Raw genomic sequence first — 20,954 nt, forward strand, 5'->3', positions numbered from 1 at the left:
ACGCAGAATATTAGATCCTTCACAGTCTGGTAGGTGTCCACCTCGCAAGCATCCATTGCCAGTGGACACTTCACTTAGGCTGCTCCGAATGTTTACTGTTCACAGAGCACTGTGATGCCTCCTTGCTCTCTCCATGTTAGTTTTGCCTGGAATTCCGTTTCCTGCTCTTCTGCCTGGAAAACTCATACATATCCTGCTGAGCCCTTCTTGAAGGGCTCAGAATTAGGTAGAGGGTGGAAGAGACGTGGTGGTGGGGGTACTGTTTTGAATGTGAAGCACAGGGGAGTGACTGGGACACACTGTGTGCTGGGGGCAGACAGAGAGGGGCTTGGAGGTAATCCAGGACTAGGAGGGGAACTAAGAGAAACAGGCAATTAGGAGGGATTGGGGACATAGTAAGGTCTGAAGGAGATTGGGGAGATGCAGACTTAGACTTGGAGGACGTTACAGAGAATGTGAGGGGAGGGAGGCTGTGAAGAATTGGATATGACTAGAGGTAGCTGGAAAGCAGTAGAGGTCAGGGCTGGGGAGAGTCTGTTGTACACACCTCTGTCCTCTATAGCACCCCATGAAGACCCTAATACAGCACTGAACACATTGGGTGCTGGATGCTGTGTCACTTGCCTTCCGTAATCTGTGAGCTCCTCTCTCAGCCCTGGGCCATGGTTGGGAGAAGTGTGCAATGACTGAGCCTCCATCCCCATGGGAGAAACTCTCTGTAAAGAAGGAATGAGCTGGGAGGCAGTACCCCCACCCCCCACCCAGTCTTTAGGAGGTACCTGCTCATCTTTCCGCAAGACAATCTCTACCACATCACTAAGCTATGCTGTTAAAGCACCAGAAGACCACTAGTTCTGATTCAAATTCCCCCCAGCATTCTTCTCCATGGCACCTGTTCATCTCCCTCACTGGGTAGAACCCAGGTTGTGAAACTGGAGGTCTTTACCTGAATTTTCTCTTGAACTTAAGGTCTCATTAGGTTCTTTGCCTGGGCTCTGTCCTGGGCTGAAGGTGAAGTTCATTTGCTAAAAGTTAGGAGCTAGGTTGAAAGAGAAGTGTAAAGTGAATTCACCTAATAGGGACATTTGGAGGAAAAAGTGTCTGTGATTCTCTTATGAACTGCTGCATGTGACTTGTGTGACCTTGTGTAAGCCATTTGATCTGTCTGAGCCTGAGTTTCTACATCTTCAAAATGGGGATCAAATAGCTATCTTGTAGAGCTGTCGTAATAAGTAAAGGTGTTATGGTACATTTAATGTTTATTTTTTCTATTTAGATTCTAATACTGTTTCAACTGATTTTTCTGTCTGGTTTAAGGTTGGAATTTAACTTAATTTTTTCCTGAATGAATAGAAAATTGTACAAAACACCTTTTATTGAATAACCCCCTCTTGCCTTCATCAATGAGAAATTCCATTTTTGCCATACACTGAATTCTGATCTGTCCATTTCTGGGCACTCAAATTGTGTTCTATTAATCCATTGACCTACTTCTGGGCTAGTGTCTTACTGTTTTAGTATGGCGGTTTCACAATCTGTTGTGATGTGTGATCCTCTATCATTGTTCTCCTATTACGAGATTTTCTTGGGCTGTTCTTAGGCGTATGTTTTTCCCCCCTAGATGAAGGTTCTTATCGAGTTACTAAATTTTTTATTTGGAAAATAAAGTTTTTAAAAAAATGATCTCGCTGCTTTTTAAATGTAACACCATTTTTACTTGAAAGAACAATGACAGATAAATGATGGTTATTCAGATATGGGTATTTCCTGAGAATGAATGAAGTGAGTCTGTAACTTTAAGGAAGGCAACTGACAGTATTGCAGATGCTCAGGTTCATCCTCCAGGAGAAAATTAGAGTTTCAAAAAACGTGTATGTGCCACCCACCATGAGCTCAACAGCTTCCCAATTCTTAAAGACATTTCTGATGAAATGGGTGATATTAACTGATGCAATTTAAAAAATGTTGCATAATGAAATGCATCACCTTTTGGAAGTTCTGCATAGCTCAGTGAACCAATAATTTCCAAATGACCAATGCATGATGTTGCAAAATCTTGCAAGTAAAAGACCCATCAAACTATATGATTTACCAATGTATTTTAATGTAGCAGAATATGAAAAGTTCGTTGATAGGATTTCATAGTCTGTATTGCAAATAACCCTTAAGAAAATAAGCGCTTGTCAAGTTTGGGGATTGTTTCAAAGAAGAATATCCATAATTAGCTGAAAACATTGTTACAATACTATTCTCTTTTCAGTTACACATCTGTGTGAGGCCGGATTTTCCTTATTGCTTCAACCAAAACAACATATCGCAGAAGACTGAATGCAAAAGCAGGTAAGAGAATCCAGCTCTTTTCTATTAAGTCATATGTTAAAAAGATTTTCAAAAAGTATGCAAAACAACACCACTCTTCTTGCTAAATGTTTTGTTTTGGAACAAACTATTCTATATATTTATTTGTTTTATTATTTTATTCTTCATAAAGATATTTTATTATATTACCATGTAATGAATTAGTTATTTTTAAGTGAACAAATAGATTAAAATTTTAAAAAATTCTACTTTAATTTCTAATGTAGTAAAATTTGCTACTTGTAATACACACAAACAGATTTCTCTAAGACTGTAAAGGGATCCTGAGATCAAAGTTTGAGAACTACTGGTCTAGGCTATGCTGCTGTCCACCAGGCCATGAGCTGCAGGTGGCATCGCTAAAAATATGGAAACAGCTTGGGTCCCTGAGAAGATCCCTACAACTCACATTGGATTGTTATGTAAATGAGAAATAAACCTTCACTGTGTTAAGCCCCTTAGGTTTGGTAGTATAGCCTAGCCTAACCTGCCTAACGCACACACTCAGATCTGCGCTTTAGGGAGATGATTTCGGGGGTGGTGTGAAGGATTGGTTTGGGATGGGGATGAGGATTCAGGATGAAACTGAAAACAGGGAGGTGAATTGTGAAGTCATTTCAGTGGTCCAGTCCAAGGTCTGAACTGAGGCTATGGTAGAAGGCTACAGAGAGGGAGGAATAGCTATAAGATGCATCAAAGACAAAATTAGCTGTATTTGGTTAGCAGTTGTGGGGAGGTAGGAGGAGAAGGCAGAGAAGTCTTTTTTTTTTTTTTTTTTAATTTTTATTTATTATTTATTTATTATGTTTATTTTTGGCTGTGTTGGGTCTTCGTTTCTGTGTGAGGGCTTTCTCCAGTTGCGGCGAGTGGGAGCCACTCTTCATCACGGTGCGCGGGCCTCTCACTATCGCGGCCTCTCTTGTTGCGGAGCACAGGCTCCAGACGCTCAGGCTCAGTAGTTGTGGCTCACGGGCCCAGTTGCTCCGCGGCATGTGGGATCTTCCCAGACCAGGGCTCGAACCCGTGTCCCCTGCATTGGCAGGCAGATTCTCAACCACTGCGCCACCAGGGAAGCCCGAGAAGTCTTAAGAGGTTGAATTTTGGTCCCTGGGGAAATAGTGAAATTATTTATAAGATCAGTAACTCAGTATGCCTAGAAGAAATTTTATGTGTTTTGAAGGGAAAGGAAATGATGATTTCCATTTTGAACACTTGAGTTTTTGTTGCCTGTGGGCCATGCAGAGATAAGAATAACAAATACTTAGGTGGTTCTTACTATGTGCTATGCATTATTTTAGGCACCAAACATACTAATTCATTTAACATACACCACAATCTTAAGGAGGTACTCCTATTCTCCCCACTTTATAGTCATGGGAGACTGAGGCATGGGAGTGAAGTGATCCATCCAAGTGAAGTGATCACCCAGCTAGTAAGTGATAGACTGGTGATTGACACCCAAGCACTTGGGTCTTAGACATTACTGTGTTATTTAGACATTATGTCATTCTGTCTCTTTATGTTATTCTATCATTACGTTATTCTATCTCTTGATGCTCAGTAGCTAGTTAATAATCTGAGTCCTGGGTTCAAAGAGAGTTCTGGGTTGTTCCAAACATTAGATTGTGTATTTGTAAATTCCATCAGAAAGTCACTTATGTCAGCAAGGGTAATACGTTCCACTCTTTCCGTCTGTCTGGCCACATCAGGAGCAGCAGGATTGAGTTAACTCTGCTAAACAGTCCTAGCCTGATGGCCCATCTGAAGGTATGGCAACTCCTGTTAGATTGCCCCACTTCACAGAAGGAGAACCCAGCCTGTCACAAGCCGGCTCAGAGGACCATGCCTTTAAAACAAACAGGGGAATGTCTGTGAAAGAATGGGGGTAGCCGCCAGGGTTTTCCAAGAACTGCAAGGATTCATATTTGCTGAGTTGTCTTCGAGACTCCGGATGAATGAGTGCCCTGCACTGCACACCTCCAGGGGGCGTCATTCACATCTTAGTCTGTTTGAATGGTGAGCTCTGGGGTTGCTTCGTGTACCGACATACCTCACTCTTGCCATTAGCATCAGTTTCCCATTTTCCTGTGGACCGATTTTTGAGTAACTATGTTAATATTTGGCATCCGTTCTTGTGTTAACCTGACAATGATTAGGTCCTCAAGTCTGCTCTTACCTTATCAAACAAGATTTGGAATCTAATTTATGCTTATTATATCAAATCACAGTGTTTTGGCTTTTCCACTCCTATTCGATGTTTCCCGCTCATAATGTAGGTGCCTCAGTGTCTGAGTGAGGAAAGAAAAGAAAGCTCTCAGTACAGCCCAGGAAACTCTACCTAATACTCTGTGATATTCTGTGATAATATTCTTTTCTCTGTATGAGAAAAGAATCTGAAAAAGAATGAATATGTGTGTATATATATAACTGAATCACTTTACTGTACACCTGAAACTAACACAACATTGTAAATCAACTATAGTCCAATAAAATTAAGAAAAGAGATATCTAGGAAAATAATAAGTTATCCAAAAAAAAAAAAAAAAGCTCTCAGATTTTCACATTCTCTGTGGGGCAGTGTGAGGCTTGTGCAGGGGGCAGGGAGGGAAGGGTCCTGATGGACATCTGCCCTCTCCATTTAGGAGACCTTATAGGGGAAGTAAAAAGAACATCCCCAGGACTTCAGTCATCTCAAGTCCCCTGCAACCCCATCCTGAGGAGCCTCTGTTAGAGCTAGGATAAAATCCACAAGAGATTTGTTTCAAGATGTACCGACAGTTTCCTCGATTTATAGCCTAAGTCAACTGAGGACCGTTGGCTCTTTCAAGGTAAGTGTACAATGGGCAGATGTGAAGTGCCAGGATGCCTCATTGAAACGAAAGCTTTATTTCTTTGATTCAGATCCATATGTGTAGCATGCTTCCTATGTTCTAGTCGCTTTCATACAATTTTTTGAAGTCATTATTTGTATGCCAGATGTCAGCTGCCTGGGTGTTGCTACAGCCTTCAGCACACTGGGTTTACCCCGTCCTCTGAAATGTACATAAAATTGGTGTTGGCCTTGTAAACGTTGGAGTTCCCTGGGGAGAGGAACGGCAGCCTCTCTTTATAGAGGTGTGGGCAGGATGAAGGAGCCAGCAAGAGCTGGTGAAACACACAGGAATAGCAACAGTGGGGAGCCATTACCACTGTGGGGGAGGGATGAAGGGAGAAGCAGTGTTACTGGAACCTGAAAGCCCTACATGTGGGATGGGACCAGCCAGCCAGGAGTGGTGGTGGTAGGTGGGCTGAACCAGAGCCTAGCAGGGGGCCAGGTGTAAATACCACCCCCTGCTCTGTCTCCTCTCACTCTCTGAGCTCTTGCTGTCACCTCCCACTGGCTGCTTCTATCCAACAGGTAAGGGATACCTGGGGATTCAATATGCAGAAGTCATTACTCCCTAAACACAGAGTAGAGCAGTGAAGAGTGTAGAATGGGACTGGCACCACTTTCAACCCCATATATGGTAGAAAACCCATTTTTTTCTAGAAGTTCTTAGGGGGACTTATGCAAGAAGCAGGAAAGGAGACCCAGAAGAAACTAGGTTACACGGTCGTAAACAACCAACCTCTACATCTTACCGTGGCTTGCCGTTGTATCGTTGCCATGCAGGGCTCAGCTCCATGTGGTCTCTCGGGCCCAAGCTAATGGTGCTCTGCCTTCTGGTGGGTTCTAAAGGGAACAGGAAGTCTTCTCAGTGCTGAGGGTGAAAGAGAATTGTGCATGTGCTTTTCACTGCTTCATTGTGAAAATGACAAACATCCCCTCCACTCACATTTTATTGGTCGTCTCTTATTTTCTAACATCCGTTCCCTACCCTACTTGAAATCCCTTCCTCTCTCCTTTGAATTTCTCCCTTCTTCCCATTAGCTTACTTGATGCTAAATTCCTGTTCATTTCTTATTAAAAAATTTAGTTATCCCTTTTTTACTTACCCCAGATGAACCTGGTTTTGTTTAGAATGTCTCATTTTATAAGCCAAACTACCTACTGAAATATGTTCTTATGAAACGATAGATCAGTTCCCTTCTCAGAGGAATTTGGAGGTCACCTTTTAAGGAGACTCATTTTTGTTCCTTCACATATAATTTCTCCATTAAAAAATGACAACTGAGAGTCAGAGAAGGGGAGTGAATTACTTATGGTCATACAGGATTTGACTGATTTCCTAACTCTGCGTCCATAGCTCTTTTCTTTATCCTGTACCATCTCCCTCTCTGTATTTTCTTCTTGGAAAAACCACCCTTAGCTTAATACCATCTGCCTGGTTTTTCTTTAATCTTGTGCAGTTGAGCTCTGCATATAAAGAAGCCAACACCTTGGTGAGAATCGTTAATTTTCAGAAGCTTTTATTTCAGTGACTCCAAAGATAATTGCTAAAAATAGGTGCACTCCCTGCAAGACACAGTTAAAATCAACTCATTTTGTGGTCAGGGTTCCCAAAGGAGTGAAGATGTGCAGAGAATGCAAGTGTTTCAGCAGCCGTGACAAATCTCCCCCACGGATGGGCGTGCAATAGATAATGATCTCTCAGAGGCAGCCTTTGGTGCTCGGAGTTGGAGTGGGTGGGTAGAGATGCCTGGAGATGCCCAGATAGGCTTAGGTTTTTCCAAAAGGGAACATGCATCATTTCCCATGAATGCAGGAGTGCAGTGGGAGAGAGGTTACTGGGGACCTCACACCTGGGATTATGGGTATTTCAAAACTCCACGAATATCTTCTCTGTGTGTGAAACCTTCAATTAATGTTGGTAATACTCTTTAGCATCTGAAGCAGACCTCCCTACTGGTATAAGTTCAAGGTCTAAAAGAAATTAGCAGCCAGTCCTATTTTCTCTACTCCCCACTTTGGCCCAGTGAGGAAGGTAGTTCTGTTAACTCTTCTGCTTTTTAATAAGTGTGGAGAGGAAGCTTATGCACTTGGGCAAGACTTGGCTTACCTCCTTGCTCGGTGTACCAGTGGGCATGCTTCCATCCTTCCTTCTCTCTGTCTGTGGTTTTCCTCCTTCCATCTCTCCCCACCTCTCTTTCTCCTTCTCTATGTCTCTCCCTGCTTCTCTCTATCTCTCCTCCTTCCTCTTTTGGACCTGCCTTCTCCCAGGTACAACAAGCGTTGGCATGTCTTTCTCTTTCTTTTATTTTTTTTGTTTAATAACATTGGAATTTTATGATTAAACATATTTAAACATTTGACATTTCAGAGGAGTGATATTTAGTCTTCACTGTAGCTGCTGGATTGTTCTAGCAGTCACTAAAACACATGTTTCTCAGTTTTTCATGTGAGAAACGTAGAGAAGCAAAGTATCTTGAGGGTAATATCTCATTTTTTTCTAACACTTTTTCTTCATATTCTTTTTCAAAATTCATTTACTTATTTTTATTGAATGTCTTTCTCCTTTTGAAGATCAGGCAGCCTCGCCTGTGTTTGTTCCAACTTCTCAGCCTGTAACTAGGTGGGTAAATCTGGATCATACTGGCCTCAAAGCGCAGATTTGTAAGGAGAGCCATGTAATGCTCTCCAGCTCAGCTAAGTTAAGAACTGATTCCTCTCTTGATCCTCTTCTGGGTCTTTGCGTCTTTTCCTGAAATTGGTTAGGATCCATATGGGAGGAAAGGGCATGACTGATGTCCCTGAATTTTCAACATATAGAGAGTTGGCTGGGAAGTCTTAAAACTTCCACACAAGGGGGGAAAAAATAAGAAAGCATAAAAAGAAATGAAAAAAGTTTCCACACAGGGGAAAAAAAAAGAAAGCCTAAAAAGAAATGAAAACAATTTCCACCCAAGGACTAGCACTTGAGGAAAAAGAGCAATGGGGTAACAGATGCTGTTGATGGGGCCCCAAAGGCCAAGGTCAGCTCTTGGAGGCAGAAGGTTTTAGCAACTGGAAGACTTTAGTATGGATGAACATCAGGGGCCTTTAACCTGAGTTCCAGCACCTTATTTTGTAGACACAGGTGGTTTTGACAGATTTGGGTCATATATTTGTAGTTTCAGCAGAACTTCAGCTGGGGCCCTCAGACTCGGGCCCTGGGGTTAGGGAGAGAAGAGATTCATCCTGCGGGGTCAAGAAGACTTTTCCAGGAACTGAAACAAGCAAAGGTTCTTGCCTTGGTTGGAGATACTTGTATTTTTCTTGAGCCAAGTTTTTTCTCAGCTACCTTAGGAATAGCTGTGTTGGAAAAGGCAAGGTCTTATTAAGAGCTAGAGGAACATGGGCTTCTCCTTAATCAAAGCCACAAGACAAGAGGGCCAGTGTAAAGACTGGGTGGATGTATTTTGTGCATCTGCTCCATGCGCTTGGCTCACCTCTAATTTCAGTGTTGGTGCTGGAGGACCATTCCTCTGAATGCTGGCAATATTCTGCTAGTATCTTATCTCCTCCTTCACACCTCAGTGTATTTTTCTGAAGCCACATGACAGCCTGGAAGAGCAGGGAAGTTAACAAACCCTGAGGTAACCCTCAAAGGATAGGGGATGGGAGAGAGTGAACAAAGACCCCTGCCACCTGTCCTTCATAGGGACAATCCTGAGGTGCAGTACTGTTCCTCAAAGGGTCACCAGTGGGGTTGAGTCCCAGCTGCCCACAGCATTAACCAGCTCAGAACTGCGCCATTGTGACGGTTACCCTTTTCCTGCCTCATTCTCACCACCCCCTTACTGTTGCTTCCAGGGGTTACATTCCAAATCAGTACTCAAGTCCTCAGCTATTACTGCTTTCATAATAGTAATTCAATAGTAATTCATTATTACAAGGGAACCAAATTAAGACACTAGATGATCCCTTGTGTGTCAAATGCTTGGAGGACTAAACTTTGGCTAGTGGAATTCTAGTTGATTTCTTTCTCCCTTTATCTTGTTTCTCATCCAGCGTTAAGGGACTATGAGTGTCGAGTTCAGAGAAAGTAAGAAAATAGGTGGTAGAAAGGGGTTTTTAATGCTACCTTTTCAGTAGCTTGGGGAATTAAAAAGTAGGAAAGGCAAGATTTGGGGCAAAAGCATATGACAGAGATCATCACTTTTATTTGAATTAGTGCTAGCAGAAGCAGTACTGGGACTTTGCCAACCATGGGAATTATTAAATTTTTAGATCTTTCCCAGTGGTATGAGGTTAAAAAATAATGGTGTCATATTTATTGTTTTAATTCATATTTCTTTAATTATAGTTAAAGTATTTTTCCTTATATTTATTCATCATTGTTATTTTTTTTCTGTAAGCTAAATATTCCACAAATTATTTAACAAATCACTTAGATGATATTTAGGTCAAGCCCTCTTTCTAACTGTTATAAGAAATGCTACAATATACATATGGAAAAACACCCGGTCTTCCTCATTACTAAAGTATAGCACATTGAAAGAACAATGTCATTTTTTTCTATACATTTTTGTTGCAAATATTGAAATGTTTGGTAACACCGATGTATACAGTTTTGCAGGGGAACTGGCACTGAGATTGACTGTGCAAATTGGTACACTGTTTTGAAGGCACTTGGACAATTTCTATCAAAATTTAAGATAAGCCTATTCATTGTTGCAGTGTTTCAAGAAAATTTGTCCTGCAAATATGCTTACGTGAGGTCCTAACTATTATGCTTTATTGAGTGTGGGGTGTGTGTGTGTGTGTATGTGTGTGTGTGTGTGTTAGTCTATGAATGAAGAATACATTAGCCAAGATGGAGAATTGGTAAAGACTTCTGGCTCCTTCCTGAATTTATCCTGGAGATGTTGCAGAAGTAAGAGAGAGATTTATGGATCCTAGAAAGGAACTAAAACTATGGGATCATTTGGAGAGCATGAAAATGATAGAGTGTTGGTATGAAAAGGTACAGAGAGGTCCAGGTGCCACAGATGGCAGGTAGGCAGGGTGAGAATGTCAGAGTTGGCCCCCTCTTTGCTATTGCAGGCAGGGAAACAGTGCTTCAGCCCAGTGCTAACCTGAGGCAGATGGAATAATAACAAGACAGGGCTGGAGTTCTGTGGGGGTGGTAAGCTGATGGCAAGGATGGCTGGTGAGCTGCCTGACCTCTAGATAATCCCAACAGAGGGTGGCAGCCCATGGAGAGCAGTGTTGTCTGCAGCCTAGAATCTGGTCCATTCCCAGAAGAGGAGAAGGATAGGGCCAATAAAGGAAGTGACTGTGAACGAATTGTTACATCAGGCTCTCTGACCTGAAAGATCCCTCCCACAACCCAATTTACCAGGGGAAGTACAGAATAGGATCAAGGATTTTGCCACCAACCCCACCTACTCCCTCCCTTTATTCATCACAGCCAATGTATCTGATAGTTCCAAAAGAGTAGGAGTTCATAGGAAAATGTAGCAAGGCACCAAATTCCATAATCTAGGCCATAAGAAGCAGAAATAATGAATTAGAATTTTTAAAAATAAGGGAAACCAATATCCTGAAAGGAATAAGCAAAGATCTTAGGAACATAAACTGGGAATAAGAAGTTTTGAAGAACAATTTGGAGATTTGGGGCATGAAAAATATATTGTAGAAAATGGAAAATATGTTGTCAATGGGTAAATTAGTCAGCAGAATGAATACAGCTAGAGAACAAATTAGTGAACTGAAGGATTCAGCCAATGAACTGTCCCAGAAAGCATTTGGGAGGGATACATCTTTGGAAAACAAGAGGAAAGTTAAGAATTAGAATTCTAGTAGGAATCTCAGAAGGAGAAAAAAAATAAATGGAGAGGAGGCAGTAATTTGCCAGAATTAAAGTGGGAGATGGTATTTAGGCAAACAGGACCTTCTGGGCCTCAAGCTCCTGGGCTGTCACCAAGAGACTAATCCAGAGTGGCACTGTAGCACAGTGGAGTTCCTGAGTGTGTTCAAACATGGTGATTTATTATTATTTATTTACAAGAAACAGATTGACTTTTGACCTTTCTATTCCTGTAGCACTGGTTCTGAGCTATTGTAATAGTTCTCAGCACAGAGGAAGAATGCAAAATGTGTAGCAATTTCCAACTCGATGCTTCCTGGTCAGATTTTTTTTTTTAATTAATTAATTATTTATTTATTTATTTTTGGCTGTTTTGGGTCTTCGTTGCTGCACACGGGCTTTCTCTAGTTGGGGCAAGCGGGGGCTTCTCCTTGGCAGTGGCTTCTCTTGTTGCGGAGCACAGGCTCTAGGCACGTGGGCTTCAGTAGTTGCAGCACACGGGCTCAGGAGTTGTGGCTTGCGGGCTCTAGAGTGCAGGCTCAGTAGTTGTGGCGCACGGGCTTTGTTGCTCCGCGGTATGTGGGATCTTCCCAGACCAAGGCTCAAACCTGTGTCCCCTGCTTTGGCAGGCAGATTCTTAACCATGGCGCCAGCAGGGAAGCCCCCTGGTCAGATTTTGATAGATAAAGGGATGCAGATGAGATGCAAGACACTTGTTCAGCACTATTCCCCTTGATCATCCTGTTCAGACACCAAGCATCTGGGCAGCAGCTGCAGATTTTAACTCTTTTGTTCCCTCTGCAATTTCCTTCTGAAGTTCTTTTCCTCTTTCCTTACCTCCTTTCTTTGCTCTTCTCAATTTTGCCACATTCTTTTTTTTTCTATTACTTCTCAATTTTTTATATATTATTCTCTTTTATCATTGCCACTTTCTCCTCTTCTTCACTGTTTCCAAAGTTATTCATTGATTCATCCATCAGTTTATCATCTATTCAACAACTATTTTGAACACCTACCAAGTCCCAGGCACCATTGAAGGCAGTGGGGGCGCAGTGAACAAGACAGAACAAAGGTACTTAAACCCACTCTAGCGGGGAGGACAGATAATAAGCAAGTCAACAAACAAAAATAAAAACACAAATACAGATACGAATAAATGCAATGAAGAAAATAGTCTGTGCTAGAGAGTGATGTGGGGTGGGACAGGGATGTTTTAGATGGGGAGAGAGATGTCAGGGTAAGTCTTTCTGAGGAGGTGACAGTTGAATTGAGATCTGAATGATAAGGAGGAGTCAGCTCTGAGAGATCTGGTGGAAAAACATTCCAGGTAGAAGGAAAAGCACGTACAAATGCCCTGAGGTTGGAATGGTACATTCTTCTACCCTCTCTTCTTTCTTTCTCATTTTTCATCTCTAGTAAATTTCAGAGTAAATATCTACACATTTTTTAGGTAGGAACCATGTTCTTACAATCTTGATTCTCTGTGGCCTGGTTTCTGCTCCAGCCACTTGCTTGAAACAGTTTTCTTCCTTGCTTGAAGCTGTTCTTTGATGGCCACCCATGTCATCTGAGGTATGGCAGTGGTCTAAGAATAAAGAAAAAGAAACAGAGAGAATATTAGCCCTTGGATTCCTTTGTCCAGCAGTTGGACATCTATAGCTCAGTCTCATTCTCTTTGAGGGTAGGTCTTTATTAGGGTAGGGAGTGTAGGAGAAACCTTTATGAGATATGAAAGCCCACATACACCTCTGTAAACTGGATTAGGTGCCCATCTTGTGTGTTTCTCTAGCCCTTATCCTAGCTGTTCCCTCTTTCTGTTATCTGTGCGTGGTTCCATACAGAGCTCCTTTCCTTTGATCTTCACAAGGCTGCCTGTTTCTTGTCATTCAGGCTGCAATGAATTGAATTATTGGCCCTCTATTTTTCTTTCTTTCTTTCTTTTTATTTATTATTTTTGGCTGCATTGGGTCTTCATTGCTGCATGCGGGCTTTCTCTAGTTGCAGCGAGTGGGGGCTACTCTTCATTGCAGTGCACAGGCTTCTCATTGCGGTGGCTTCTCTTGTTGTGGAGCACGGACTCTAGGCACACAAGCTTCAGTAGTTGTGGCTCTCGGGCTCTAGAGCACAGGCTCAGTAGTTGTGGTGCACGGGCTTAGTTGCTCTGCGGCATGTGGGGTCTTCCTGGACGAGGGATCAAACCCATGTCCCCTGCCTTGGCAGGCGAATTCTTAACCACTTCACCACCAGGGAAGTCCTGCCCTCTATTTTTCATCTCCCTTGTAATAGTATTCATCCATTTGTCATGGCCTCATGGTGGGTGGGGTGCACTTTCCTGTCTCTTGACCTTGTTACTCTGACTGTTGAGATGTTAGTGGACATGGTACAGGCATAGGATTGGAAGGTACTTGTGTATTTGGACCAGCCTTCTTGCATTCTTGTCATTACTACAGGATAAAAATGCCCTAAGAGTCCAGCTCATCCCAGAAAAAAGGAGAGACAAGTTCAGCACACCTGAATCCAACTCAGCTTAGATCAGCCAAAGCCCACTCCCCATAGATGTGTGAGCAAGAAGTTAATATAAATATAACATAAATATAACTCAATAAATAATCATTGAATAAATGCGTATTGCAGGTGCCATAATTGTTTGTTTATAGGTCTGTATGGAGCTCTTTGGGGCAAGGGGCATTACCATTTCTGCACACTAAAGGCCATATATGATCCAGGTAAGTAGTGGGCACTCTGAATACTTTCTGGAATAGGTCTGAGGCTTCTTCAGGAGTCTCATTAGCAGCCTCAGCTTCTATGTGTTGAATAATCAGTCAGGAGCCAAGAAAGATTCCTGCTGAATTCCTAAGGATTTCAGAGTTTGCTCCCTTGGGTCCTGATTTTATGGCCTTTTTCGTATCGTCATGAATTCTTAAGTGTATTCTGTGCTTCGAATGGCCATCAGTGAGGGCTATCAGGCTGAAAAATCACCAGCCTACTAAGTACCCAGGACATGCTGCAGAATGATCTAAGGGTCTGCATGGTGACAAGGAGCAATTTTATACCTACTCATCACAGAGGATGAGATGGACAGATACATTCCCACTTACTGTCCATGACAACAGTAATGCTACCTGATTTACGGGTCTCCAGGGCCTTCTCGTTGTGCATTAAAGTGTCTGAGTAGGACTTTCCTTTGTCTGAGTATCTCGGCTCTGGCCTTGAGGATTTTGAAGAGGAATTGGTTCACATTGACTTTGTTTGGGCAGACAAAGCTTTGGGTGATGATTCTAAAGTGGGATTCTGTATAGAGAAAGCTAAGATCTACCTGCTTGAGCTGGGAATCTTTTGTTTTTCTGTCCAACATGTTTTCTTTTTTCTTTTGGTGATAGCACCCTGCTTTTTTGGGGGAAAACTACTCTCCCTGTACTGTAAACCATATCGTGGGACTGTCAAATGAGGTATTTGTCTTAATTTGGGTTTCTGCCAAAACAGACCCTGGGTAAAGGATTCAAGTGCAGGTAGTTTATTTGGAAGGTGATTTTATTTTATTTTATTTTTAAATTTATTTTATTTTTGTCTGCATTGGGTCTTTGTTGCTGTGCGCGGGCTTTCTCTAGTTGCAGCGAGCGGGGGCTGCTCTTCGTTGCGGTCCACGGGCTTCTCATTGCGGTGGCTTCTCTTGTGGTGGAGCATGGGCTCTAGGCGTGTGGGCTTCAGTAGTTGTGGCACATGGGCGCAGTAGTTGTGGCTCATAGGCTCTAGAACGCAGGCTCAGTAGTTGTGGTGCCCAGGCTTAGTTGCTCTGTGGCATGTGGGATCTTCCCGGACCAGGGATCAAACCCATGTCCCCTGCATTGGCAGGCGGATTCTTAACCACTGTGCCACTGGGTAAGTCCCTGGAAGGTGATTTTAGAAGCACTTTTTAAGAAAGAGAGGAAAATGAGAATAAGAAAGGGACCAAAACCAGCACAGGATATGCTACTGAGTGGATTACCACTTTGGGTGATGAGGACCAGTCCTGCTTGAGACCTGCCTCAGAGCCATCCCCCTGGAAGCTAGGGATGGGGTGGGGGGGTGGAATCCTCCAACTTCTATCTCTGTTGTTTGAGAGTAGAAGAGAGATTCAGGATCTTGAGATGAGATGCTGTTACTGGGCTGGCAACTGTCTACCAAAATTACAGGCAAACTCAGGTGAGCAAGACGATGTGGGCTCTCAGCAGCAGCTTCTTAGTACCACTTCCTCCTCTGGCCACAGGTGGGCACAAGCCCCAGGCTGGTCCAATCAGATGCCCTCTTTCTGGAATCTTGAGAAGAGTAACAGGGGATGGGAAATGTCTGGACTCTATTCGTCTTCATGGTGGGGTCCAGAAGAAATTAGTCACTAGTTCTTGATACCTTGACGTGCAGAGTGGTTCCAATTCACATTTTCTCTGGTTATTCAGTTTTTCCTTCAATTCTCTGAGCTTCTCCATAAATCCTTCTACTAAATTCCCTTTTTATTAAATTAGCTAGAGCTGATTTCTGCAGCTTGCTTACAAAACACCCTGACAGATGCTGGGTCTACTCCACAGGAAGCTGTCAGAAGGAGTGGTCTTTCACATGGCTTGAAATGAAATGGCACACTTTAGACGCTCAGCAGGACAGCAGGCCACAGAATAATCTTTGCTCGAGTTTACTGAAGACCTCAACACCCAGTTTTCGTTCTCAGCTCATACGTCAGCTAGCCCATTTTCCCCAATTCCCTCAATTTATCATCCTTAGCTAATCACGAGTCTCTGGTATTGCTTTTGGATAGACATATGGTATAGTATGGTATGGTGTGGTGTAATGTGGTATATAGTATGATGTCATATAGAATACTGTACATAGCATGGCACATTGGCTAGAGTATGGATGCTGGAACTAGACTCCCTGTGTTCAAATCCCAGCTCTTCCATTTACTGACTATATGATCTTGAGCAAGTTAACTAACCTCTCTGTGACTCAGTTTCTTTAACTGTAAGTGTGAATAATAATAGTACCTAGGTTATAGGGTTGTCACAAAGATTAAGTGAGTTGACAAAGTACCGGGCACATGACAAGCACTATGTAAATATTAGGTACTGTTATGCCTAAAAGCTGTATGCCTATTTGGTCTACTGGTCCCTGTGCTTTTTGGATTCACAACTCTGCTTCCTTATCCTTGTGAAAATTGTAGTTGGCAAGATTGGCTGCCCTCTCTTGGGCTTGGCTCAATGTTTGCATTAGAGGGCAGGGAAAAGTACATTTTATAATCACCTACTATATGCCAGGCATCATGACAGATGTCTCTTTGAAGATCATAACATCTCTGAGAGACAGATACTATTATTGCCATTTTATAGGTGAGAGAGCTAGAGCTCAGAAAGATTAAGTAATCTGACCTGGCTCACTCAGGCTAGTAAGAGGCATTCTCCCAGGTCTGTCTGATTCTGAACTTTGTGCTGTTTCCACTGTGTACATGGTTTCCCCCAAACTCCAAAGCAAATAACTGCCCTTTCTCTCCCCACTGGCCTTGCACAGTTCCTATACTCACTGTTACCTTCCAAAGCTGTGGTTTTGACATCAGAGATGCTGGGTGCATCCCTGAGCAGCAGTGGGCTCTTATTCCCACCACGTTTGCTTTGTCACTTATTTGTAAAGATTTTTTTTCTCAGTCTGTGTAGAAGATCAAGGACAACACTCCCTAAGGACAGTTTGGCCTCTGACTTGGAGATGATAAAGCAGGGGGTAAGCTTGGAGGTTAAGCCCCTGGCCTCTGTGTGGGACCACTGGGGTCCAAATCACTGCTTTGCACCTTCCTTTATGGGCATCTTTGGGCAGGTGACGTCATCCCTCCAAGCCCCAGTCCCCTCATCTGTAAGAGAGGAATGGAAATGATAATAGTTAACTCTTAAGGTGTTTGTACATGTTAAGGAGTATAAATATTGGGAGAAAAATGTTTAAAACGTTAAAAAAAACTTGGGTAGAGGATGACTTTCCAATCAAACAAGACTGTAAACCCAGAACCCACAAAGAAAAAGATAGACCCATTGACTACATTAAAAACAAAACCAAACATATGGCAAAAGAACAAAACAAAATCAAAGGCCAAACTATAGGCTGGGGAATTTTTTTTTTATAACACATGTGACAGAAAAAGTATTAATATTCCTAATATGCAAAGACCTCCCATAAACTGTAATGTTGGCAAACAGAGTAGTGGTTGCCAGGGATTAGGGGTGCGAGGAGGATGTGACTACTAAGGAGTATGAGGGAACTTTTCGAGGTGATGGAAATGTTATATATCCTTACTGTGGCAGTGGTTATATGAATGCATAGATGTGCTAAAATTCACAGAACTGTATACTCCCAAAAAGGTCAATTTTACTGTGTAGTATTTTATAAAAAAAAACAAGTTTAACAACAACAACAAAAATAAGTTATATCTAGGTCTACTGACCTGGAGGGGTCTTTGTGATATATTTAGGGAGAATAGAGTTGTAAAGCAAGGTATATAATATGATTCTATTTTTGGAACTTGAATACCTCAGTGACCTTTTCTACATGTGATTATATGTTTGTGTATGTTTTTATGAGTGTGAGTAGAGGTGGAAAAATGTACAACAGGCTGTTGATGTTGGTTATCTCAGAAAGGCAGGAATAGAAAGGGAGCATTAAGAGACACTCATTTATACATCTTTTGCATTATTTCACTGGTTATATTGAGTAAATACTACACTTTAAATTAAAACAAGAAAATCGAACAAAAGTAATAAAGGAAGATTGAAGAAATAGAAGAAAACCAGAAAGAAGTTTAGCGGGAAAGAAGAGAAAGATCGAACAGGGAACTGGCTGGAAGAAAAATGACTTTGAGACTCAGTGGTCAGGAAGCCTGTGTGGGACCAAAACCAAATTCCCAAATCAGAAATACATGAGGGTTGCTGGAACAGAATTCTGGGTGTGGGCCAGGGACAAGCAGTCTTTCAAGGGTTAAGACTCAGGCTCATTTCTAGGACCCAGGCCAACTTCTTCAGCTGCTCTTTGTTTCTTTCATGTGTCCATTTTTTCATTCCTGCGTCCATCCAAACAAGCATCCATCCATCCATCATCCACCCATCATTTGCTAAATGCCCACTGTGTTTTAAATCTTAGAAATTTCTTATACTCCATTTCTTCTCCAAATCATAATAAAATCCAAAGTAACATCCAATTTTTTTGTGTGTGCTTGTCTTTAAAGACTACAATAAATGTAGGCACTAGGATCTTTTCTCAGCTTTTATTTCTGAGACTCAGTCTCATGGACCTTTCCTGTTGCAATGTGTGTCACGACAACTCTACTGAGAGGAAACTGGTGTCCATTCAGGCTTCCAGTTCTATGAAATGGGCATCTAGGAATCTCAGGCTTCAGTGATAGGCTTTGCAGTGAGTAGCTCCCCTGCCTTAGGAGCACACAGGGCATCTTCTCACAATTCCCTGATGTGATTGATTAGAGAGATGTCCCTGACTCAATGATAAGAACAGTGTTCTGGAGGCAAACTGCCTGGATTCAAATCCCAACTCCTTCACTCACTGACTATGTGCCCTTAGGCAAGTTTAATAACATCTCTAGGGTCCCCAGTTTCCTCGTCTATAAACCAAACATGAGGGTAAATGTGTTAATAGATGGAAAGTGCTTGAAACAGTGTTATTCACAGTACACTTCTCACCAGTATTATTATTGTTGTTAATAATTATGTGACATTGGATTACATTAATTACGTGAGAAAGTCTACTGCATTGTTTTAAATAACAGAAGACACTGAACAATTTGTATAACATAATCATATTTATGTTACAGCTGTGTGTGTGTGTGTGTGTAGGTATATATGTTCACTTTTGTATGTAAAATACATATGCACGTTTGAAAAAGCATGGAAAAAAGCCTGGAAGACCATACTTCAAACTGTTACTGGTGGTAATATCTTGGAGGAGTGGCTTTGGAAAAGAATTAAAAGAGAACTTTTACTTATTAGTTTATATTCTTCTGCTTATTATACAATTGACCATTGCCATATTAGTTTTTGTAATTTAAAAATAAAAATAAACCAAAAGAATCAAGAGACTTTAAAATGGAGATAGGACCAGAGAATCTCTTTCCATCTTCTATTACAGAAAACGTAACTATTTTTCTGTCATTGATTGTATGAGATTCACAAAGGCAGCCATAAAAAGTATATATTTTTCTCTAGTATTAAGCAATTCCTGGGATTGTTGATCCTAATGTGAAGGTGAGATTTGTCTGATATAGATCCATGAGGTCAGTCTAATAAATCACTCTGCTGGTCGCCGTGTTAGAAATTCAAAGTCTGGAGATGCAACTCTCATTGTGTCTATGGCTCCCCAGACACCACTAGTCCTGATCCCCATTGCCTACAACCTTGATGGGCTGGGCTGGCAGAATTTGAAGCTGGACATTCCTCTTCACATGTCTCCCTCTTCGGCTTTGGAGCTGCTCCTTCTTAGTTTACCTAAGGTACCCAGAGATAACTTACTGCAATTGAGAACACAGAGGTTTGCTTTGGTCTTGCTGGAAAAGCTACAGAACATATAGTGTACTAAGCAAAATGACATAGAAGGCTGGGGCAGCTACAGTGGTGGGCAAATTCTCAAGCAAGACCTCAAAGTGACAAACTGCTTTATCCATTTCCCTAAAATGGGATTCCGTTAGAGACAGGTTCACATTGTCTAGACACACTAAGACTAATACACAAACCAAATTTGTACTAACTATTGCAATGAGGCAGGCAAACCATTGCAATGGTAAGAATTTTCAGGTAAAATCCTTAGGATGCCCTTCCAGGCACTAAAGTAGTTGAAAAATGGAGAAAGATATTAAATGTATAATTGGTGGAAATTCCATCTGAGAACAATATGACTTTAGAATAAGACAGTCTCAGGTCAAATCAGAGCTCCAGCATTAGCTGTAAGACCACAGTCATGTCAATAAAACTCTCTGAAGTTCAGCTTTGTCATCTGGATAATGGAGATAATAGTACTGCTTTAGGTTGGATCCTTGGAAGAAAACTCTGAGATGGAAAGTTGCAAGCAGAGGTTTACTGGGGAGATACACTTTTAAGAAAGTGGGCAGAGGGGTAAGCTGACCTGCAATATGGTAGCAACTGAGGCCTCTGGAACTCGAACAAGAGCTTGAGCTGGGACAGCCTTCAGAGTCCCAAATTGAGAGAGAGGTGCTGAGCCTTTGAACCCTTGATCCAAACAATCATCGGCCAAATGTCATCCCCTGGGATGGTGTATAACATTGGGTGATGTAGTTCCCTATAACTTAGGGCAGTTTCTAGTAAGAGGTACAGCTGTGAGCCTCCAGTAGCCTATATTCCCAGCTGGGCTGCACTGGCTTTGAAGAGATCTTGGTTGTGCTCCCCAGGATCTACTATGAATACACACTCTCGGTCTGTGGGCAATTATAAAAGTACTTAGCAAAGTGCCAACCACAACAGAGGGTATCTATGAATATTGGTTCCTTTTCTTTCCTTCCGTCTTGAGAAATATTTCTCAATCACTTTGAAAGAGTGTGATGTTTTTCCCAATCCATCCTGTACTGGACCTCCCCAGTCACCAAAATCCCGGAACCCACCAGAAACATCTCTCTGTCTTGGGCAGTACAAAACAAGCACTAACAAAGCCTTAATCTCCAATTTGCTTCATCTGTCACCACAGGGCCTATAACCCGTTGACAAGTAAGTAATAGGGGAGGGTTTGCTCTTATTTCAGTTATGTACTGCTATTTTTTTAATCATTTTTTTCTGGTTTGAGATTTTGGAGACCCCCTTCTTTTCCTGGGCAATATATTTTATGAAGTATTGCCCAGATAGTTGAGGCTGGGTAAAGAGAGAA

General features: G+C 42.0%; 1 long non-coding RNA gene across 1 annotated transcript in view; it reads left to right on the plus strand.

Annotated features, from left to right (window-relative positions):
- Nucleotides 1-20,954, plus strand: part of LOC137749967 (uncharacterized) — a 196,922-nt gene that overhangs the window by 89,978 nt on the left and 85,990 nt on the right. Inside the window, exon 2 of the long non-coding RNA XR_011070331.1 lies at nt 2,261-2,340. This is a non-coding gene — a long non-coding RNA (uncharacterized lncRNA). The remainder of the gene's footprint in view (nt 1-2,260; nt 2,341-20,954) is intronic.

The sequence above is a fragment of the Eschrichtius robustus genome, chromosome 16, assembly GCF_028021215.1.
Source record: "Eschrichtius robustus isolate mEscRob2 chromosome 16, mEscRob2.pri, whole genome shotgun sequence".
NCBI lineage: Eukaryota > Metazoa > Chordata > Mammalia > Artiodactyla > Eschrichtiidae > Eschrichtius > Eschrichtius robustus.